General features: G+C 35.5%; 17 non-coding genes across 17 annotated transcripts; all 17 read left to right on the forward strand.

Annotated features, from left to right (window-relative positions):
- Nucleotides 1–449: 449 nt before the first annotated feature.
- TRNAP-AGG (transfer RNA proline (anticodon AGG)) lies at nucleotides 450–521 on the forward strand. The gene has a single exon. It is a non-coding gene; the product is annotated as a tRNA-Pro (tRNA).
- A 1,030-nt stretch (nucleotides 522–1,551) lies between these two features.
- On the forward strand, nucleotides 1,552–1,623 carry TRNAP-AGG (transfer RNA proline (anticodon AGG)). Its single transcript has one exon. It is a non-coding gene; the product is annotated as a tRNA-Pro (tRNA).
- A 1,029-nt stretch (nucleotides 1,624–2,652) lies between these two features.
- Nucleotides 2,653–2,724, forward strand: TRNAP-AGG (transfer RNA proline (anticodon AGG)). Its single transcript has one exon. It is a non-coding gene; the product is annotated as a tRNA-Pro (tRNA).
- Nucleotides 2,725–4,853: 2,129 nt separating this feature from the next.
- TRNAP-AGG (transfer RNA proline (anticodon AGG)) lies at nucleotides 4,854–4,925 on the forward strand. Its single transcript has one exon. It is a non-coding gene; the product is annotated as a tRNA-Pro (tRNA).
- Nucleotides 4,926–7,054: 2,129 nt separating this feature from the next.
- On the forward strand, nucleotides 7,055–7,126 carry TRNAP-AGG (transfer RNA proline (anticodon AGG)). The gene has a single exon. It is a non-coding gene; the product is annotated as a tRNA-Pro (tRNA).
- A 4,081-nt stretch (nucleotides 7,127–11,207) lies between these two features.
- On the forward strand, nucleotides 11,208–11,279 carry TRNAP-AGG (transfer RNA proline (anticodon AGG)). The gene has a single exon. It is a non-coding gene; the product is annotated as a tRNA-Pro (tRNA).
- Nucleotides 11,280–12,307: 1,028 nt separating this feature from the next.
- Nucleotides 12,308–12,379, forward strand: TRNAP-AGG (transfer RNA proline (anticodon AGG)). Its single transcript has one exon. It is a non-coding gene; the product is annotated as a tRNA-Pro (tRNA).
- A 1,028-nt stretch (nucleotides 12,380–13,407) lies between these two features.
- Nucleotides 13,408–13,479, forward strand: TRNAP-AGG (transfer RNA proline (anticodon AGG)). Its single transcript has one exon. It is a non-coding gene; the product is annotated as a tRNA-Pro (tRNA).
- A 1,028-nt stretch (nucleotides 13,480–14,507) lies between these two features.
- Nucleotides 14,508–14,579, forward strand: TRNAP-AGG (transfer RNA proline (anticodon AGG)). Its single transcript has one exon. It is a non-coding gene; the product is annotated as a tRNA-Pro (tRNA).
- A 1,028-nt stretch (nucleotides 14,580–15,607) lies between these two features.
- TRNAP-AGG (transfer RNA proline (anticodon AGG)) lies at nucleotides 15,608–15,679 on the forward strand. The gene has a single exon. It is a non-coding gene; the product is annotated as a tRNA-Pro (tRNA).
- A 1,028-nt stretch (nucleotides 15,680–16,707) lies between these two features.
- Nucleotides 16,708–16,779, forward strand: TRNAP-AGG (transfer RNA proline (anticodon AGG)). The gene has a single exon. It is a non-coding gene; the product is annotated as a tRNA-Pro (tRNA).
- A 1,028-nt stretch (nucleotides 16,780–17,807) lies between these two features.
- Nucleotides 17,808–17,879, forward strand: TRNAP-AGG (transfer RNA proline (anticodon AGG)). Its single transcript has one exon. It is a non-coding gene; the product is annotated as a tRNA-Pro (tRNA).
- A 1,028-nt stretch (nucleotides 17,880–18,907) lies between these two features.
- TRNAP-AGG (transfer RNA proline (anticodon AGG)) lies at nucleotides 18,908–18,979 on the forward strand. Its single transcript has one exon. It is a non-coding gene; the product is annotated as a tRNA-Pro (tRNA).
- A 1,028-nt stretch (nucleotides 18,980–20,007) lies between these two features.
- Nucleotides 20,008–20,079, forward strand: TRNAP-AGG (transfer RNA proline (anticodon AGG)). Its single transcript has one exon. It is a non-coding gene; the product is annotated as a tRNA-Pro (tRNA).
- Nucleotides 20,080–21,107: 1,028 nt separating this feature from the next.
- TRNAP-AGG (transfer RNA proline (anticodon AGG)) lies at nucleotides 21,108–21,179 on the forward strand. Its single transcript has one exon. It is a non-coding gene; the product is annotated as a tRNA-Pro (tRNA).
- Nucleotides 21,180–22,207: 1,028 nt separating this feature from the next.
- On the forward strand, nucleotides 22,208–22,279 carry TRNAP-AGG (transfer RNA proline (anticodon AGG)). The gene has a single exon. It is a non-coding gene; the product is annotated as a tRNA-Pro (tRNA).
- Nucleotides 22,280–23,308: 1,029 nt separating this feature from the next.
- Nucleotides 23,309–23,380, forward strand: TRNAP-AGG (transfer RNA proline (anticodon AGG)). Its single transcript has one exon. It is a non-coding gene; the product is annotated as a tRNA-Pro (tRNA).
- The last annotated feature ends 80 nt before the right edge of the window (nucleotides 23,381–23,460 follow it).

Here is a 23,460-nt window from a genome sequence, read left to right on the forward strand (position 1 = left end):
ACATTATTTTGCACAAGACTATTTATAATTAATTTCTCCTCTGCACATCTTTACTTTATTTTCAACATGGTGATAGCATGCAGAATATGAGAAAGAAAGTTAAATCCTTCATGTGCTTTTCCAACATATATTAGAACCACAAATTTCTCCTAAACCAACAAAGCCCTCATAAACAATTAAGAAATTAATGGACATTTTAAGTCTTCCCCAGCAATTTGACCAGAAGCAGACTCAACTTTGACAACAGTCAATATGATTTATCACCATCGTACATAAACCTCAACTGTTAATTCACCCATACAATGAAAATGATATTGGAAAAACAGATCCTATTGAGGAATTTTAAAATCCTCACTTCAAAACGAAAACTTTGTTTCTATTTTGAGAACACAAACGCTGTCTGGCGCGTTAGTCTGGCAATTTTTTTCCTAAAACCCAACTAATGTAATGGCTTGTTGGTCTAGGGGTATGATTCTCGCTTAGGGTGCGAGAGGTCCCGGGTTCAAATCCCGGACGAGCCCAAGCATTTGGTGTTTTTTTCTTTTGAAACACGTAGCTTCGAACTGTGTTTAATATAGTCAGCAAAAATCACTTATAGCAAAACCCTTCAAGTGCTCCAAAGAGAAGATGTTGGCATGCCACCATCAATATATATATTTCCTGGTGCTTCTGATATCACCTTTCAAAGCTAACATCTTATATTAATACTCGTTTAGCTTTTACTTAGAAATGTATGAGAGAAATCATAAAAAATGTGTCGTTTTCATTATCAACCATTTAAAATCAATGGTTTATCGTAAGTCATTAATGCAAGTCCTAACTGCTCAGATGACGCTTTTAAGACTGCAAAGTCTTTCTTAAGACTGCAAAATCTTTGTTAACAACAAACAAAGGGGAAAAAAATATATGTTTTGACATACGGAATTCTAATTTTATTCATACTTAGACTTGTGCAAATATGTGATGGAGAGGGTAGGTTTGAATCAAATTCCTTCCAGTACACGCCTGAATGTATCGATGAATAAAACTGTAAAGGTAAATTCAAGGCAGTCGTTACGTTCGACTGTGGATTCAAGTTATGGAACCAGGCCAACCTCCCCAAACATTATTTTGCACAAGACTATTTATAATTAATTTCTCCTCTGCACATCTTTACTTTATTTTCAACATGGTGATAGCATGCAGAATATGAGAAAGAAAGTTAAATCCTTCATGTGCTTTTCCAACATATATTAGAACCACAAATTTCTCCTAAACCAACAAAGCCCTCATAAACAATTAAGAAATTAATGGACATTTTAAGTCTTCCCCAGCAATTTGACCAGAAGCAGACTCAACTTTGACAACAGTCAATATGATTTATCACCATCGTACATAAACCTCAACTGTTAATTCACCCATACAATGAAAATGATATTGGAAAAACAGATCCTATTGAGGAATTTTAAAATCCTCACTTCAAAACGAAAACTTTGTTTCTATTTTGAGAACACAAACGCTGTCTGGCGCGTTAGTCTGGCAATTTTTTTCCTAAAACCCAACTAATGTAATGGCTCGTTGGTCTAGGGGTATGATTCTCGCTTAGGGTGCGAGAGGTCCCGGGTTCAAATCCCGGACGAGCCCAAGCATTTGGTGTTTTTTTCTTTTGAAACACGTAGCTTCGAACTGTGTTTAATATAGTCAGCAAAAATCACTTATAGCAAAACCCTTCAAGTGCTCCAAAGAGAAGATGTTGGCATGCCACCATCAATATATATATTTCCTGGTGCTTCTGATATCACCTTTCAAAGCTAACATCTTATATTAATACTCGTTTAGCTTTTACTTAGAAATGTATGAGAGAAATCATAAAAAACGTGTCGTTTTCATTATCAACCATTTAAAATCAATGGTTTATCGTAAGTCATTAATGCAAGTCCTAACTGCTCAGATGACGCTTTTAAGACTGCAAAGTCTTTCTTAAGACTGCAAAATCTTTGTTAACAACAAACAAAGGGGAAAAAATACATGTTTTGACATACGGAATTCTATTTTTATTCATACTTAGACTTGTGCAAATATGTGATGGAGAGGGTAGGTTTGAATCAAATTCCTTCCAGTACACGCCTGAATGTATCGATGAATAAAACTGTAAAGGTAAATTCAAGGCAGTCGTTACGTTCGACTGTGGATTCAAGTTATGGAACCAGGCCAACCTCCCCAAACATTATTTTGCAGAAGACTATTTATAATTAATTTCTCCTCTGCACATCTTTACTTTATTTTCAACATGGTGATAGCATGCAGAATATGAGAAAGAAAGTTAAATCCTTCATGTGCTTTTCCAACATATATTAGAACCACAAATTTCTCCTAAACCAACAAAGCCCTCATAAACAATTAAGAAATGAATGGACATTTTAAGTCTTCCCCAGCAATTTGACCAGAAGCACACTCAACTTTGACAACTGTCAATATGATTTATCACCATCGTACATAAACCTCAACTGTTAATTCACCCATACAATGAAAATGATATTGGAAAAACAGATCCTATTGAGGAATTTTAAAATCCTCACTTCAAAACGAAAACTTTGTTTCTATTTTGAGAACACAAACGCTGTCTGGCGTGTTAGTCTGGCAATTTTTTTCCTAAAACCCAACTAATGTAATGGCTCGTTGGTCTAGGGGTATGATTCTCGCTTAGGGTGCGAGAGGTCCCGGGTTCAAATCCCGGACGAGCCCAAGCATTTGGTGTTTTTTCTTTTGAAACACGTAGCTTCGAACTGTGTTTAATATAGTCAGCAAAAATCACTTATAGCAAAACCCTTCAAGTGCTCCAAAGAGAAGATGTTGGCATGCCACCATCAATATATATATTTCCTGGTGCTTCTGATATCACCTTTCAAAGCTAACATCTTATATTAATACTCGTTTAGCTTTTACTTAGAAATGTATGAGAGAAATCATGAAAAATGTGTCGTTTTCATTATCAACCATTTAAAATCAATGGTTTATCGTAAGTCATTAATGCAAGTCCTAACTGCTCAGATGACGCTTTTAAGACTGCAAAGTCTTTCTTAAGACTGCAAAATCTTTGTTAACAACAAACAAAGGGGAAAAAAATATATGTTTTGACATACGGAATTCTATTTTTATTCATACTTAGACTTGTGCAAATATGTGATGGAGAGGGTAGGTTTGAATCAAATTCCTTCCAATACACGCCTGAATGTATCGATGAATAAAACTGTAAAGGTAAATTCAAGGCAGTCGTTACGTTCGACTGTGGATTCAAGTTATGGAACCAGGCCAACCTCCCCAAACATTATTTTGCACAAGACTATTTATAATTAATTTCTCCTCTGCACATCTTTACTTTATTTTCAACATAGTGATAGCATGCAGAATATGAGAAAGAAAGTTAAATCCTTCATGTGCTTTTCCAACATATATTAGAACCACAAATTTCTCCTAAACCAACAAAGCCCTCATAAACAATTAAGAAATGAATGGACATTTTAAGTCTTCCCCAGCAATTTGACCAGAAGCAGACTCAACTTTGACAACAGTCAATATGATTTATCACCATCGTACATAAACCTCAACTGTTAATTCACCCATACAATGAAAATGATATTGGAAAAACAGATCCTATTGAGGAATTTTAAAATCCTCACTTCAAAACGAAAACTTTGTTTCTATTTTGAGAACACAAACGCTGTCTGGCGCGTTATTCTGGCAATTTTTTTTCTAAAACCCAACTAATGTAATGGCTCGTTGGTCTAGGGGTATGATTCTCGCTTAGGGTGCGAGAGGTCCCGGGTTCAAATCCCGGACGAACCCAAGCATTTGGTGTTTTTTTCTTTTGAAACACGTAGCTTCGAACTGTGTTTAATATAGTCAGCAAAAATCACTTATAGCAAAACCCTTCAAGTGCTCCAAAGAGAAGATGTTGGCATGCCACCATCAATATATATATTTCCTGGTGCTTCTGATATCACCTTTCAAAGCTAACATCTTATATTAATACTCGTTTAGCTTTTACTTAGAAATGTATGAGAGAAATCATAAAAAATGTGTCGTTTTCATTATCAACCATTTAAAATCAATGGTTTATCGTAAGTCATTAATGCAAGTCCTAACTGCTCAGATGACGCTTTTAAGACTGCAAAGTCTTTCTTAAGACTGCAAAATCTTTGTTAACAACAAACAAAGGGGAAAAAATACATGTTTTGACATACGGAATTCTATTTTTATTCATACTTAGACTTGTGCAAATATGTGATGGAGAGGGTAGGTTTGAATCAAATTCCTTCCAGTACACGCCTGAATGTATCGATGAATAAAACTGTAAAGGTAAATTCAAGGCAGTCGTTACGTTCGACTGTGGATTCAAGTTATGGAACCAGGCCAACCTCCCCAAACATTATTTTGCACAAGACTATTTATAATTAATTTCTCCTCTGCACATCTTTACTTTATTTTCAACATGGTGATAGCATGCAGAATATGAGAAAGAAAGTTAAATCCTTCATGTGCTTTTCCAACATATATTAGAACCACAAATTTCTCCTAAACCAACAAAGCCCTCATAAACAATTAAGAAATGAATGGACATTTTAAGTTTCCCCAGCAATTTGACCAGAAGCAGACTCAACTTTGACAACAGTCAATATGATTTATCACCATTGTACATAAACCTCAACTGTTAATTCACCCATACAATGAAAATGATATTGGAAAAACAGATCCTATTGAGGAATTTTAAAATCCTCACTTCAAAACGAAAACTTTGTTTCTATTTTGAGAACACAAACGCTGTCTGGCGCGTTAGTCTGGCAATTTTTTTCCTAAAACCCAACTAATGTAATGGCTCGTTGGTCTAGGGGTATGATTCTCGCTTAGGGTGCGAGAGGTCCCGGGTTCAAATCCCGGACGAGCCCAAGCATTTGGTGTTTTTTCTTTTGAAACACGTAGCTTCGAACTGTGTTTAATATAGTCAGCAAAAATCACTTATAGCAAAACCCTTCAAGTGCTCCAAAGAGAAGATGTTGGCATGCCACCATCAATATATATATTTCCTGGTGCTTCTGATATCACCTTTCAAAGCTAACATCTTATATTAATACTCGTTTAGCTTTTACTTAGAAATGTATGAGAGAAATCATAAAAAATGTGTCGTTTTCATTATCAACCATTTAAAATCAATGGTTTATCGTAAGTCATTAATGCAAGTCCTAACTGCTCAGATGACGCTTTTAAGACTGCAAAGTCTTTCTTAAGACTGCAAAATCTTTGTTAACAACAAACAAAGGGGAAAAAATACATGTTTTGACATACGGAATTCTATTTTTATTCATACTTAGACTTGTGCAAATATGTGATGGAGAGGGTAGGTTTGAATCAAATTCCTTCCAGTACACGCCTGAATGTATCGATGAATTAAACTGTAAAGGTAAATTCAAGGCAGTCGTTACGTTCGACTGTGGATTCAAGTTATGGAACCAGGCCAACCTCCCCAAACATTATTTTGCAGAAGACTATTTATAATTAATTTCTCCTCTGCACATCTTTACTTTATTTTCAACATGGTGATAGCATGCAGAATATGAGAAAGAAAGTTAAATCCTTCATGTGCTTTTCCAACATATATTAGAACCACAAATTTCTCCTAAACCAACAAAGCCCTCATAAACAATTAAGAAATGAATGGACATTTTAAGTCTTCCCCAGCAATTTGACCAGAAGCACACTCAACTTTGACAACTGTCAATATGATTTATCACCATCGTACATAAACCTCAACTGTTAATTCACCCATACAATGAAAATGATATTGGAAAAACAGATCCTATTGAGGAATTTTAAAATCCTCACTTCAAAACGAAAACTTTGTTTCTATTTTGAGAACACAAACGCTGTCTGGCGTGTTAGTCTGGCAATTTTTTTCCTACAACCCAACTAATGTAATGGCTCCTTGGTCTAGGGGTATGATTCTCGCTTAGGGTGCGAGAGGTCCCGGGTTCAAATCCCGGACGAGCCCAAGCATTTGGTGTTTTTTCTTTTGAAACACGTAGCTTCGAACTGTGTTTAATATAGTCAGCAAAAATCACTTATAGCAAAACCCTTCAAGTGCTCCAAAGAGAAGATGTTGGCATGCCACCATCAATATATATATTTCCTGGTGCTTCTGATATCACCTTTCAAAGCTAACATCTTATATTAATACTCGTTTAGCTTTTACTTAGAAATGTATGAGAGAAATCATAAAAAATGTGTCGTTTTCATTATCAACCATTTAAAATCAATGGTTTATCGTAAGTCATTAATGCAAGTCCTAACTGCTCAGATGACGCTTTTAAGACTGCAAAGTCTTTCTTAAGACTGCAAAATCTTTGTTAACAACAAACAAAGGGGAAAAAAATATATGTTTTGACATACGGAATTCTATTTTTATTCATACTTAGACTTGTGCAAATATGTGATGGAGAGGGTAGGTTTGAATCAAATTCCTTCCAATACACGCCTGAATGTATCGATGAATAAAACTGTAAAGGTAAATTCAAGGCAGTCGTTACGTTCGACTGTGGATTCAAGTTATGGAACCAGGCCAACCTCCCCAAACATTATTTTGCACAAGACTATTTATAATTAATTTCTCCTCTGCACATCTTTACTTTATTTTCAACATAGTGATAGCATGCAGAATATGAGAAAGAAAGTTAAATCCTTCATGTGCTTTTCCAACATATATTAGAACCACAAATTTCTCCTAAACCAACAAAGCCCTCATAAACAATTAAGAAATGAATGGACATTTTAAGTCTTCCCCAGCAATTTGACCAGAAGCAGACTCAACTTTGACAACAGTCAATATGATTTATCACCATCGTACATAAACCTCAACTGTTAATTCACCCATACAATGAAAATGATATTGGAAAAACAGATCCTATTGAGGAATTTTAAAATCCTCACTTCAAAACGAAAACTTTGTTTCTATTTTGAGAACACAAACGCTGTCTGGCGCGTTAGTCTGGCAATTTTTTTCCTAAAACCCAACTAATGTAATGGCTCGTTGGTCTAGGGGTATGATTCTCGCTTAGGGTGCGAGAGGTCCCGGGTTCAAATCCCGGACGAGCCCAAGCATTTGGTGTTTTTTCTTTTGAAACACGTAGCTTCGAACTGTGTTTAATATAGTCAGCAAAAATCACTTATAGCAAAACCCTTCAAGTGCTCCAAAGAGAAGATGTTGGCATGCCACCATCAATATATATATTTCCTGGTGCTTCTGATATCACCTTTCAAAGCTAACATCTTATATTAATACTCGTTTAGCTTTTACTTAGAAATGTATGAGAGAAATCATAAAAAATGTGTCGTTTTCATTATCAACCATTTAAAATCAATGGTTTATCGTAAGTCATTAATGCAAGTCCTAACTGCTCAGATGACGCTTTTAAGACTGCAAAGTCTTTCTTAAGACTGCAAAATCTTTGTTAACAACAAACAAAGGGGAAAAAATACATGTTTTGACATACGGAATTCTATTTTTATTCATACTTAGACTTGTGCAAATATGTGATGGAGAGGGTAGGTTTGAATCAAATTCCTTCCAGTACACGCCTGAATGTATCGATGAATAAAACTGTAAAGGTAAATTCAAGGCAGTCGTTACATTCGACTGTGGATTCAAGTTATGGAACCAGGCCAACCTCCCCAAACATTATTTTGCACAAGACTATTTATAATTAATTTCTCCTCTGCACAACTTTACTTTATTTTCAACATGGTGATAGCATGCAGAATATGAGAAAGAAAGTTAAATCCTTCATGTGCTTTTCCAACATATATTAGAACCACAAATTTCTCCTAAACCAACAAAGCCCTCATAAACAATTAAGAAATGAATGGACCTTTTAAGTCTTCCCCAGCAATTTGACCAGAAGCAGACTCAACTTTGACAACAGTCAATATGATTTATCACCATCGTACATAAACCTCAACTGTTAATTCACCCATACAATGAAAATGATATTGGAAAAACAGATCCTATTGAGGAATTTTAAAATCCTCACTTCAAAACGAAAACTTTGTTTCTATTTTGAGAACACAAACGCTGTCTGGCGCGTTATTCTGGCAATTTTTTTTCTAAAACCCAACTAATGTAATGGCTCGTTGGTCTAGGGGTATGATTCTCGCTTAGGGTGCGAGAGGTCCCGGGTTCAAATCCCGGACGTACCCAAGCATTTGGTGTTTTTTTCTTTTGAAACACGTAGCTTCGAACTGTGTTTAATATAGTCAGCAAAAATCACTTATAGCAAAACCCTTCAAGTGCTCCAAAGAGAAGATGTTGGCATGCCACCATCAATATATATATTTCCTGGTGCTTCTGATATCACCTTTCAAAGCTAACATCTTATATTAATACTCGTTTAGCTTTTACTTAGAAATGTATGAGAGAAATCATAAAAAATGTGTCGTTTTCATTATCAACCATTTAAAATCAATGGTTTATCGTAAGTCATTAATGCAAGTCCTAACTGCTCAGATGACGCTTTTAAGACTGCAAAGTCTTTCTTAAGACTGCAAAATCTTTGTTAACAACAAACAAAGGGGAAAAAATACATGTTTTGACATACGGAATTCTATTTTTATTCATACTTAGACTTGTGCAAATATGTGATGGAGAGGGTAGGTTTGAATCAAATTCCTTCCAGTACACGCCTGAATGTATCGATGAATAAAACTGTAAAGGTAAATTCAAGGCAGTCGTTACATTCGACTGTGGATTCAAGTTATGGAACCAGGCCAACCTCCCCAAACATTATTTTGCACAAGACTATTTATAATTAATTTCTCCTCTGCACAACTTTACTTTATTTTCAACATGGTGATAGCATGCAGAATATGAGAAAGAAAGTTAAATCCTTCATGTGCTTTTCCAACATATATTAGAACCACAAATTTCTCCTAAACCAACAAAGCCCTCATAAACAATTAAGAAATGAATGGACCTTTTAAGTCTTCCCCAGCAATTTGACCAGAAGCAGACTCAACTTTGACAACAGTCAATATGATTTATCACCATCGTACATAAACCTCAACTGTTAATTCACCCATACAATGAAAATGATATTGGAAAAACAGATCCTATTGAGGAATTTTAAAATCCTCACTTCAAAACGAAAACTTTGTTTCTATTTTGAGAACACAAACGCTGTCTGGCGCGTTTCCTGGTGCTTCTGATATCACCTTTCAAAGCTAACATCTTATATTAATACTCGTTTAGCTTTTACTTAGAAATGTATGAGAGAAATCATAAAAAATGTGTCGTTTTCATTATCAACCATTTAAAATCAATGGTTTATCGTAAGTCATTAATGCAAGTCCTAACTGCTCAGATGACGCTTTTAAGACTGCAAAGTCTTTCTTAAGACTGCAAAATCTTTGTTAACAACAAACAAAGGGGAAAAAATACATGTTTTGACATACGGAATTCTATTTTTATTCATACTTAGACTTGTGCAAATATGTGATGGAGAGGGTAGGTTTGAATCAAATTCCTTCCAGTACACGCCTGAATGTATCGATGAATAAAACTGTAAAGGTAAATTCAAGGCAGTCGTTACGTTCGACTGTGGATTCAAGTTATGGAACCAGGCCAACCTCCCCAAACATTATTTTGCAGAAGACTATTTATAATTAATTTCTCCTCTGCACATCTTTACTTTATTTTCAACATGGTGATAGCATGCAGAATATGAGAAAGAAAGTTAAATCCTTCATGTGCTTTTCCAACATATATTAGAACCACAAATTTCTCCTAAACCAACAAAGCCCTCATAAACAATTAAGAAATGAATGGACATTTTAAGTTTCCCCAGCAATTTGACCAGAAGAAGACTCAACTTTGACAACAGTCAATATGATTTATCACCATCGTACATAAACCTCAACTGTTAATTCACCCATACAATGAAAATGATATTGGAAAAACAGATCCTATTGAGGAATTTTAAAATCCTCACTTCAAAACGAAAACTTTGTTTCTATTTTGAGAACACAAACGCTGTCTGGTGCGTTAGTCTGGCAATTTTTTTCCTAAAACCCAACTAATGTAATGGCTCGTTGGTCTAGGGGTATGATTCTCGCTTAGGGTGCGAGAGGTCCCGGGTTCATATCCCGGACGAGCCCAAGCATTTGGTGTTTTTTCTTTTGAAACACGTAGCTTCGAACTGTGTTTAATATAGTCAGCAAAAATCACTTATAGCAAAACCCTTCAAGTGCTCCAAAGAGAAGATGTTGGCATGCCACCATCAATATATATATTTCCTGGTGCTTCTGATATCACCTTTCAAAGCTAACATCTTATATTAATACTCGTTTAGCTTTTACTTAGAAATGTATGAGAGAAATCATAAAAAATGTGTCGTTTTCATTATCAACCATTTAAAATCAATGGTTTATCGTAAGTCATTAATGCAAGTCCTAACTGCTCAGATGACGCTTTTAAGACTGCAAAGTCTTTCTTAAGACTGCAAAATCTTTGTTAACAACAAACAAAGGGGAAAAAATACATGTTTTGACATACGGAATTCTATTTTTATTCATACTTAGACTTGTGCAAATATGTGATGGAGAGGGTAGGTTTGAATCAAATTCCTTCCAGTACACGCCTGAATGTATCGATGAATAAAACTGTAAAGGTAAATTCAAGGCAGTCGTTACGTTCGACTGTGGATTCAAGTTATGGAACCAGGCCAACCTCCCCAAACATTATTTTGCACAAGACTATTTATAATTAATTTCTCCTCTGCACATCTTTACTTTATTTTCAACATGGTGATAGCATGCAGAATATGAGAAAGAAAGTTAAATCCTTCATGTGCTTTTCCAACATATATTAGAACCACAAATTTCTCCTAAACCAACAAAGCCCTCATAAACAATTAAGAAATGAATGGACATTTTAAGTCTTCCCCAGCAATTTGACCAGAAGCACACTCAACTTTGACAACAGTCAATATGATTTATCACCATCGTACATAAACCTCAACTGTTAATTCACCCATACAATGAAAATGATATTGGAAAAACAGATCCTATTGAGGAATTTTAAAATCCTCACTTCAAAACGAAAACTTTGTTTCTATTTTGAGAACACAAACGCTGTCTGGCGCGTTAGTCTGGCAATTTTTTTCCTAAAACCCAACTAATGTAATGGCTCGTTGGTCTAGGGGTATGATTCTCGCTTAGGGTGCGAGAGGTCCCGGGTTCAAATCCCGGACGAGCCCAAGCATTTGGTGTTTTTTCTTTTGAAACACTTAGCTTCGAACTGTGTTTAATATAGTCAGCAAAAATCACTTATAGCAAAACCCTTCAAGTGCTCCAAAGAGAAGATGTTGGCATGCCACCATCAATATATATATTTCCTGGTGCTTCTGATATCACCTTTCAAAGCTAACATCTTATATTAATACTCGTTTAGCTTTTACTTAGAAATGTATGAGAGAAATCATAAAAAATGTGTCGTTTTCATTATCAACCATTTAAAATCAATGGTTTATCGTAAGTCATTAATGCAAGTCCTAACTGCTCAGATGACGCTTTTAAGACTGCAAAGTCTTTCTTAAGACTGCAAAATCTTTGTTAACAACAAACAAAGGGGAAAAAATACATGTTTTGACATACGGAATTCTATTTTTATTCATACTTAGACTTGTGCAAATATGTGATGGAGAGGGTAGGTTTGAATCAAATTCCTTCCAGTACACGCCTGAATGTATCGATGAATAAAACTGTAAAGGTAAATTCAAGGCAGTCGTTACGTTCGACTGTGGATTCAAGTTATGGAACCAGGCCAACCTCCCCAAACATTATTTTGCACAAGACTATTTATTATTAATTTCTCCTCTGCACATCTTTACTTTATTTTCAACATGGTGATAGCATGCAGAATATGAGAAAGAAAGTTAAATCCTTCATGTGCTTTTCCAACATATATTAGAACCACAAATTTCTCCTAAACCAACAAAGCCCTCATAAACAATTAAGAAATGAATGGACATTTTAAGTCTTCCCCAGCAATTTGACCAGAAGCACACTCAACTTTGACAACAGTCAATATGATTTATCACCATCGTACATAAACCTCAACTGTTAATTCACCCATACAATGAAAATGATATTGGAAAAACAGATCCTATAGAGGAATTTTAAAATCCTCACTTCAAAACGAAAACTTTGTTTCTATTTTGAGAACACAAACGCTGTCTGGCGCGTTAGTCTGGCAATTTTTTTCCTAAAACCCAACTAATGTAATGGCTCGTTGGTCTAGGGGTATGATTCTCGCTTAGGGTGCGAGAGGTCCCGGGTTCAAATCCCGGACGAGCCCAAGCATTTGGTGTTTTTTCTTTTGAAACACGTAGCTTCGAACTGTGTTTAATATAGTCAGCAAAAATCACTTATAGCAAAACCCTTCAAGTGCTCCAAAGAGAAGATGTTGGCATGCCACCATCAATATATATATTTCCTGGTGCTTCTGATATCACCTTTCAAAGCTAACATCTTATATTAATACTCGTTTAGCTTTTACTTAGAAATGTATGAGAGAAATCATAAAAAATGTGTCGTTTTCATTATCAACCATTTAAAATCAATGGTTTATCGTAAGTCATTAATGCAAGTCCTAACTGCTCAGATGACGCTTTTAAGACTGCAAAGTCTTTCTTAAGACTGCAAAATCTTTGTTAACAACAAACAAAGGGGAAAAAATACATGTTTTGACATACGGAATTCTATTTTTATTCATACTTAGACTTGTGCAAATATGTGATGGAGAGGGTAGGTTTGAATCAAATTCCTTCCAGTACACGCCTGAATGTATCGATGAATAAAACTGTAAAGGTAAATTCAAGGCAGTCGTTACGTTCGACTGTGGATTCAAGTTATGGAACCAGGCCAACCTCCCCAAACATTATTTTGCACAAGACTATTTATTATTAATTTCTCCTCTGCACATCTTTACTTTATTTTCAACATGGTGATAGCATGCAGAATATGAGAAAGAAAGTTAAATCCTTCATGTGCTTTTCCAACATATATTAGAACCACAAATTTCTCCTAAACCAACAAAGCCCTCATAAACAATTAAGAAATGAATGGACATTTTAAGTCTTCCCCAGCAATTTGACCAGAAGCACACTCAACTTTGACAACAGTCAATATGATTTATCACCATCGTACATAAACCTCAACTGTTAATTCACCCATACAATGAAAATGATATTGGAAAAACAGATCCTATTGAGGAATTTTAAAATCCTCACTTCAAAACGAAAACTTTGTTTCTATTTTGAGAACACAAACGCTGTCTGGCGCGTTAGTCTGGCAATTTTTTTCCTAAAACCCAACTAATGTAATGGCTCGTTGGTCTAGGGGTATGATTCTCGCTTAGGGTGCGAGAGGTCCCGGGTTCAAATCCCGGACGAGCCCAAGCATTTGGTGTTTTTTCTTTTGAAACACTTAGCTTCGAACTGTGTTTAATATAGTCAGCAAAAATCACTTATAGCAAAACCCTTCAAGTGCTCCAAAGAGAAGATGTTGGCATGCCACCATCAATATATATATTTCCTGGTGCTTCTGATATCACCTTTCAAAGCTAACATCTTATATTAATACTCGTTTAGCTTTTACTTAGAAATGTATGAGAGAAATCATAAAAAATGTGTCGTTTTCATTATCAACCATTTAAAATCAATGGTTTATCGTAAGTCATTAATGCAAGTCCTAACTGCTCAGATGACGCTTTTAAGACTGCAAAGTCTTTCTTAAGACTGCAAAATCTTTGTTAACAACAAACAAAGGGGAAAAAATACATGTTTTGACATACGGAATTCTATTTTTATTCATACTTAGACTTGTGCAAATATGTGATGGAGAGGGTAGGTTTGAATCAAATTCCTTCCAGTACACGCCTGAATGTATCGATGAATAAAACTGTAAAGGTAAATTCAAGGCAGTCGTTACGTTCGACTGTGGATTCAAGTTATGGAACCAGGCCAACCTCCCCAAACATTATTTTGCACAAGACTATTTATTATTAATTTCTCCTCTGCACATCTTTACTTTATTTTCAACATGGTGATAGCATGCAGAATATGAGAAAGAAAGTTAAATCCTTCATGTGCTTTTCCAACATATATTAGAACCACAAATTTCTCCTAAACCAACAAAGCCCTCATAAACAATTAAGAAATGAATGGACATTTTAAGTCTTCCCCAGCAATTTGACCAGAAGCACACTCAACTTTGACAACAGTCAATATGATTTATCACCATCGTACATAAACCTCAACTGTTAATTCACCCATACAATGAAAATGATATTGGAAAAACAGATCCTATAGAGGAATTTTAAAATCCTCACTTCAAAACGAAAACTTTGTTTCTATTTTGAGAACACAAACGCTGTCTGGCGCGTTAGTCTGGCAATTTTTTTCCTAAAACCCAACTAATGTAATGGCTCGTTGGTCTAGGGGTATGATTCTCGCTTAGGGTGCGAGAGGTCCCGGGTTCAAATCCCGGACGAGCCCAAGCATTTGGTGTTTTTTCTTTTGAAACACGTAGCTTCGAACTGTGTTTAATATAGTCAGCAAAAATCACTTATAGCAAAACCCTTCAAGTGCTCCAAAGAGAAGATGTTGGCATGCCACCATCAATATATATATTTCCTGGTGCTTCTGATATCACCTTTCAAAGCTAACATCTTATATTAATACTCGTTTAGCTTTTACTTAGAAATGTATGAGAGAAATCATAAAAAATGTGTCGTTTTCATTATCAACCATTTAAAATCAATGGTTTATCGTAAGTCATTAATGCAAGTCCTAACTGCTCAGATGACGCTTTTAAGACTGCAAAGTCTTTCTTAAGACTGCAAAATCTTTGTTAACAACAAACAAAGGGGAAAAAATACATGTTTTGACATACGGAATTCTATTTTTATTCATACTTAGACTTGTGCAAATATGTGATGGAGAGGGTAGGTTTGAATCAAATTCCTTCCAGTACACGCCTGAATGTATCGATGAATAAAACTGTAAAGGTAAATTCAAGGCAGTCGTTACGTTCGACTGTGGATTCAAGTTATGGAACCAGGCCAACCTCCCCAAACATTATTTTGCACAAGACTATTTATTATTAATTTCTCCTCTGCACATCTTTACTTTATTTTCAACATGGTGATAGCATGCAGAATATGAGAAAGAAAGTTAAATCCTTCATGTGCTTTTCCAACATATATTAGAACCACAAATTTCTCCTAAACCAACAAAGCCCTCATAAACAATTAAGAAATGAATGGACATTTTAAGTCTTCCCCAGCAATTTGACCAGAAGCACACTCAACTTTGACAACAGTCAATATGATTTATCACCATCGTACATAAACCTCAACTGTTAATTCACCCATACAATGAAAATGATATTGGAAAAACAGATCCTATTGAGGAATTTTAAAATCCTCACTTCAAAACGAAAACTTTGTTTCTATTTTGAGAACACAAACGCTGTCTGGCGCGTTAGTCTGGCAATTTTTTTCCTAAAACCCAACTAATGTAATGGCTCGTTGGTCTAGGGGTATGATTCTCGCTTAGGGTGCGAGAGGTCCCGGGTTCAAATCCCGGACGAGCCCAAGCATTTGGTGTTTTTTCTTTTGAAACACTTAGCTTCGAACTGTGTTTAATATAGTCAGCAAAAATCACTTATAGCAAAACCCTTCAAGTGCTCCAAAGAGAAGATGTTGGCATGCCACCATCAATATATATATTTCCTGGTGCTTCTGATATCACCTTTCAAAGCTAACATCTTATATTAATACTCGTTTAGCTTTTACTTAGAAATGTATGAGAGAAATCATAAAAAATGTGTCGTTTTCATTATCAACCATTTAAAATCAATGGTTTATCGTAAGTCATTAATGCAAGTCCTAACTGCTCAGATGACGCTTTTAAGACTGCAAAGTCTTTCTTAAGACTGCAAAATCTTTGTTAACAACAAACAAAGGGGAAAAAATACATGTTTTGACATACGGAATTCTATTTTTATTCATACTTAGACTTGTGCAAATATGTGATGGAGAGGGTAGGTTTGAATCAAATTCCTTCCAGTACACGCCTGAATGTATCGATGAATAAAACTGTAAAGGTAAATTCAAGGCAGTCGTTACGTTCGACTGTGGATTCAAGTTATGGAACCAGGCCAACCTCCCCAAACATTATTTTGCACAAGACTATTTATTATTAATTTCTCCTCTGCACATCTTTACTTTATTTTCAACATGGTGATAGCATGCAGAATATGAGAAAGAAAGTTAAATCCTTCATGTGCTTTTCCAACATATATTAGAACCACAAATTTCTCCTAAACCAACAAAGCCCTCATAAACAATTAAGAAATGAATGGACATTTTAAGTCTTCCCCAGCAATTTGACCAGAAGCACACTCAACTTTGACAACAGTCAATATGATTTATCACCATCGTACATAAACCTCAACTGTTAATTCACCCATACAATGAAAATGATATTGGAAAAACAGATCCTATAGAGGAATTTTAAAATCCTCACTTCAAAACGAAAACTTTGTTTCTATTTTGAGAACACAAACGCTGTCTGGCGCGTTAGTCTGGCAATTTTTTTCCTAAAACCCAACTAATGTAATGGCTCGTTGGTCTAGGGGTATGATTCTCGCTTAGGGTGCGAGAGGTCCCGGGTTCAAATCCCGGACGAGCCCAAGCATTTGGTGTTTTTTCTTTTGAAACACGTAGCTTCGAACTGTGTTTAATATAGTCAGCAAAAATCACTTATAGCAAAACCCTTCAAGTGCTCCAAAGAGAAGATGTTGGCATGCCACCATCAATATATATATTTCCTGGTGCTTCTGATATCACCTTTCAAAGCTAACATCTTATATTAATACTCGTTTAGCTTTTACTTAGAAATGTATGAGAGAAATCATAAAAAATGTGTCGTTTTCATTATCAACCATTTAAAATCAATGGTTTATCGTAAGTCATTAATGCAAGTCCTAACTGCTCAGATGACGCTTTTAAGACTGCAAAGTCTTTCTTAAGACTGCAAAATCTTTGTTAACAACAAACAAAGGGGAAAAAATACATGTTTTGACATACGGAATTCTATTTTTATTCATACTTAGACTTGTGCAAATATGTGATGGAGAGGGTAGGTTTGAATCAAATTCCTTCCAGTACACGCCTGAATGTATCGATGAATAAAACTGTAAAGGTAAATTCAAGGCAGTCGTTACGTTCGACTGTGGATTCAAGTTATGGAACCAGGCCAACCTCCCCAAACATTATTTTGCACAAGACTATTTATAATTAATTTCTCCTCTGCACATCTTTACTTTATTTTCAACATGGTGATAGCATGCAGAATATGAGAAAGAAAGTTAAATCCTTCATGTGCTTTTCCAACATATATTAGAACCACAAATTTCTCCTAAACCAACAAAGCCCTCATAAACAATTAAGAAATGAATGGACATTTTAAGTCTTCCCCAGCAATTTGACCAGAAGCACACTCAACTTTGACAACAGTCAATATGATTTATCACCATCGTACATAAACCTCAACTGTTAATTCACCCATACAATGAAAATGATATTGGAAAAACAGATCCTATTGAGGAATTTTAAAATCCTCACTTCAAAACGAAAACTTTGTTTCTATTTTGAGAACACAAACGCTGTCTGGCGCGTTAGTCTGGCAATTTTTTTCCTAAAACCCAACTAATGTAATGGCTCGTTGGTCTAGGGGTATGATTCTCGCTTAGGGTGCGAGAGGTCCCGGGTTCAAATCCCGGACGAGCCCAAGCATTTGGTGTTTTTTCTTTTGAAACACGTAGCTTCGAACTGTGTTTAATATAGTCAGCAAAAATCACTTATAGCAAAACCCTTCAAGTGCTCCAAAGAGAAGATGTTGGCATGCCACCATCAATATATATATTTCCTGGTGCTTCTGATATCACCTTTCAAAGCTAACATCTTATATTAATACTCGTTTAGCTTTTACTTAGAAATGTATGAGAGAAATCATAAAAAATGTGTCGTTTTCATTATCAACCATTTAAAATCAATGGTTTATCGTAAGTCATTAATGCAAGTCCTAACTGCTCAGATGACGCTTTTAAGACTGCAAAGTCTTTCTTAAGACTGCAAAATCTTTGTTAACAACAAACAAAGGGGAAAAAATACATGTTTTGACATACGGAATTCTATTTTTATTCATACTTAGACTTGTGCAAATATGTGATGGAGAGGGTAGGTTTGAATCAAATTCCTTCCAGTACACGCCTGAATGTATCGATGAATAAAACTGTAAAGGTAAATTCAAGGCAGTCGTTACGTTCGACTGTGGATTCAAGTTATGGAACCAGGCCAACCTCCCCAAACATTATTTTGCACAAGACTATTTATTATTAATTTCTCCTCTGCACATCTTTACTTTATTTTCAACATGGTGATAGCATGCAGAATATGAGAAAGAAAGTTAAATCCTTCATGTGCTTTTCCAACATATATTAGAACCACAAATTTCTCCTAAACCAACAAAGCCCTCATAAACAATTAAGAAATGAATGGACATTTTAAGTCTTCCCCAGCAATTTGACCAGAAGCACACTCAACTTTGACAACAGTCAATATGATTTATCACCATCGTACATAAACCTCAACTGTTAATTCACCCATACAATGAAAATGATATTGGAAAAACAGATCCTATAGAGGAATTTTAAAATCCTCACTTCAAAACGAAAACTTTGTTTCTATTTTGAGAACACAAACGCTGTCTGGCGCGTTAGTCTGGCAATTTTTTTCCTAAAACCCAACTAATGTAATGGCTCGTTGGTCTAGGGGTATGATTCTCGCTTAGGGTGCGAGAGGTCCCGGGTTCAAATCCCGGACGAGCCCAAGCATTTGGTGTTTTTTCTTTTGAAACACGTAGCTTCGAACTGTGTTTAATATAGTCAGCAAAAATCACTTATAGCAAAACCCTTCAAGTGCTCCAAAGAGAAGATGTTGGCATGCCACCATCAATATATATATTTCCTGGTGCTTCTGATATCACCTTTCAAAGCTAACATCTTATATTAATACTCGTTTAGCTTTTACTTAGAAATGTATGAGAGAAATCATAAAAAATGTGTCGTTTTCATTATCAACCATTTAAAATCAATGGTTTATCGTAAGTCATTAATGCAAGTCCTAACTGCTCAGATGACGCTTTTAAGACTGCAAAGTCTTTCTTAAGACTGCAAAATCTTTGTTAACAACAAACAAAGGGGAAAAAATACATGTTTTGACATACGGAATTCTATTTTTATTCATACTTAGACTTGTGCAAATATGTGATGGAGAGGGTAGGTTTGAATCAAATTCCTTCCAGTACACGCCTGAATGTATCGATGAATAAAACTGTAAAGGTAAATTCAAGGCAGTCGTTACGTTCGACTGTGGATTCAAGTTATGGAACCAGGCCAACCTCCCCAAACATTATTTTGCACAAGACTATTTATAATTAATTTCTCCTCTGCACATCTTTACTTTATTTTCAACATGGTGATAGCATGCAGAATATGAGAAAGAAAGTTAAATCCTTCATGTGCTTTTCCAACATATATTAGAACCACAAATTTCTCCTAAACCAACAAAGCCCTCATAAACAATTAAGAAATGAATGGACATTTTAAGTCTTCCCCAGCAATTTGACCAGAAGCACACTCAACTTTGACAACAGTCAATATGATTTATCACCATCGTACATAAACCTCAACTGTTAATTCACCCATACAATGAAAATGATATTGGAAAAACAGATCCTATTGAGGAATTTTAAAATCCTCACTTCAAAACGAAAACTTTGTTTCTATTTTGAGAACACAAACGCTGTCTGGCGCGTTAGTCTGGCAATTTTTTTCCTAAAACCCAACTAATGTAATGGCTCGTTGGTCTAGGGGTATGATTCTCGCTTAGGGTGCGAGAGGTCCCGGGTTCAAATCCCGGACGAGCCCAAGCATTTGGTGTTTTTTCTTTTGAAACACGTAGCTTCGAACTGTGTTTAATATAGTCAGCAAAAATCACTTATAGCAAAACCCTTCAAGTGCTCCAAAGAGAAGATGTTGGCATGCCACCATCAATATATATATTTCCTGGTGCTTCTGATATCACCTTTCAAAGCTAACATCTTATATTAATACTCGTTTAGCTTTTACTTAGAAATGTATGAGAGAAATCATAAAAAATGTGTCGTTTTCATTATCAACCATTTAAAATCAATGGTTTATCGTAAGTCATTAATGCAAGTCCTAACTGCTCAGATGACGCTTTTAAGACTGCAAAGTCTTTCTTAAGACTGCAAAATCTTTGTTAACAACAAACAAAGGGGAAAAAATACATGTTTTGACATACGGAATTCTATTTTTATTCATACTTAGACTTGTGCAAATATGTGATGGAGAGGGTAGGTTTGAATCAAATTCCTTCCAGTACACGCCTGAATGTATCGATGAATAAAACTGTAAAGGTAAATTCAAGGCAGTCGTTACGTTCGACTGTGGATTCAAGTTATGGAACCAGGCCAACCTCCCCAAACATTATTTTGCACAAGACTATTTATTATTAATTTCTCCTCTGCACATCTTTACTTTATTTTCAACATGGTGATAGCATGCAGAATATGAGAAAGAAAGTTAAATCCTTCATGTGCTTTTCCAACATATATTAGAACCACAAATTTCTCCTAAACCAACAAAGCCCTCATAAACAATTAAGAAATGAATGGACATTTTAAGTCTTCCCCAGCAATTTGACCAGAAGCACACTCAACTTTGACAACAGTCAATATGATTTATCACCATCGTACATAAACCTCAACTGTTAATTCACCCATACAATGAAAATGATATTGGAAAAACAGATCCTATAGAGGAATTTTAAAATCCTCACTTCAAAACGAAAACTTTGTTTCTATTTTGAGAACACAAACGCTGTCTGGCGCGTTAGTCTGGCAATTTTTTTCCTAAAACCCAACTAATGTAATGGCTCGTTGGTCTAGGGGTATGATTCTCGCTTAGGGTGCGAGAGGTCCCGGGTTCAAATCCCGGACGAGCCCAAGCATTTGGTGTTTTTTCTTTTGAAACACGTAGCTTCGAACTGTGTTTAATATAGTCAGCAAAAATCACTTATAGCAAAACCCTTCAAGTGCTCCAAAGAGAAGATGTTGGCATGCCACCATCAATATATATATTTCCTGGTGCTTCTGATATCACCTTTCAAAGCTAACATCTTATATTAATACTCGTTTAGCTTTTACTTAGAAATGTATGAGAGAAATCATAAAAAATGTGTCGTTTTCATTATCAACCATTTAAAATCAATGGTTTATCGTAAGTCATTAATGCAAGTCCTAACTGCTCAGATGACGCTTTTAAGACTGCAAAGTCTTTCTTAAGACTGCAAAATCTTTGTTAACAACAAACAAAGGGGAAAAAATACATGTTTTGACATACGGAATTCTATTTTTATTCATACTTAGACTTGTGCAAATATGTGATGGAGAGGGTAGGTTTGAATCAAATTCCTTCCAGTACACGCCTGAATGTATCGATGAATAAAACTGTAAAGGTAAATTCAAGGCAGTCGTTACGTTCGACTGTGGATTCAAGTTATGGAACCAGGCCAACCTCCCCAAACATTATTTTGCAGAAGACTATTTATAATTTATTTCTCCTCTGCACATCTTTACTTTATTTTCAACATGGTGATAGCATGCAGAATATGAGAAAGAAAGTTAAATCCTTCATGTGCTTTTCCAACATATATTAGAACCACAAATTTCTCCTAAACCAACAAAGCCCTCATAAACAATTAAGAAATGAATGGACATTTTAAGTCTTCCCCAGCAATTTGACCAGAAGCAGACTCAACTTTGACAACAGTCAATATGATTTATCACCATCGTACATAAACCTCAACTGTTAATTCACCCATACAATGAAAATGATATTGGAAAAACAGATCCTATTGAGGAATTTTAAAATCCTCACTTCAAAACGAAAACTTTGTTTCTATTTTGAGAACACAAACGCTGTCTGGCGCGTTAGTCTGGCAATTTTTTTCCTAAAACCCAACTAATGTAATGGCTCGTTGGTCTAGGGGTATGATTCTCGCTTAGGGTGCGAGAGGTCCCGGGTTCAAATCCCGGACGAGCCCAAGCATTTGGTGTTTTTTCTTTTGAAACACGTAGCTTCGAACTGTGTTTAATATAGTCAGCAAAAATCACTTATAGCAAAACCCTTCAAGTGCTCCAAAGAGAAGATGTTGGCATGCCACCATCAATATATATATTTCCTGGTGCTTCTGATATCACCTTTCAAAGCTAACATCTTATATTAATACTCGTTTAGCTTTTACTTAGAAATGTATGAGAGAAATCATAAAAAATGTGTCGTTTTCATTATCAACCATTTAAAATCAATGGTTTATCGTAAGTCATTAATGCAAGTCCTAACTGCTCAGATGACGCTTTTAAGACTGCAAAGTCTTTCTTAAGACTGCAAAATCTTTGTTAACAACAAACAAAGGGGAAAAAAATATATGTTTTGACATACGGAATTCTAATTTTATTCATACTTAGACTTGTGCAAATATGTGATGGAGAGGGTAGGTTTGAATCAAATTCCTTCCAGTACACGCCTGAATGTATCGATGAATAAAACTGTAAAGGTAAATTCAAGGCAGTCGTTACGTTCGACTGTGGATTCAAGTTATGGAACCAGGCCAACCTCCCCAAACATTATTTTGCACAAGACTATTTATAATTAATTTCTCCTCTGCACATCTTTACTTTATTTTCAACATGGTGATAGCATGCAGAATATGAGAAAGAAAGTTAAATCCTTCATGTGCTTTTCCAACATATATTAGAACCACAAATTTCTCCTAAACCAACAAAGCCCTCATAAACAATTAAGAAATGAATGGACATTTTAAGTCTTCCCCAGCAATTTGACCAGAAGCAGACTCAACTTTGACAACAGTCAATATGATTTATCACCATCGTACATAAACCTCAACTGTTAATTCACCCATACAATGAAAATGATATTGGAAAAACAGATCCTATTGAGGAATTTTAAAATCCTCACTTCAAAACGAAAACTTTGTTTCTATTTTGAGAACACAAACGCTGTCTGGCGCGTTAGTCTGGCAATTTTTTTCCTAAAACCCAACTAATGTAATGGCTCGTTGGTCTAGGGGTATGATTCTCGCTTAGGGTGCGAGAGGTCCCGGGTTCAAATCCCGGACGAGCCCAAGCATTTGGTGTTTTTTCTTTTGAAACACGTAGCTTCGAACTGTGTTTAATATAGTCAGCAAAAATCACTTATAGCAAA

The sequence above is a fragment of the Pelobates fuscus genome, chromosome 6 (assembly GCF_036172605.1).
Source record: "Pelobates fuscus isolate aPelFus1 chromosome 6, aPelFus1.pri, whole genome shotgun sequence".
Lineage (NCBI taxonomy): Eukaryota > Metazoa > Chordata > Amphibia > Anura > Pelobatidae > Pelobates > Pelobates fuscus.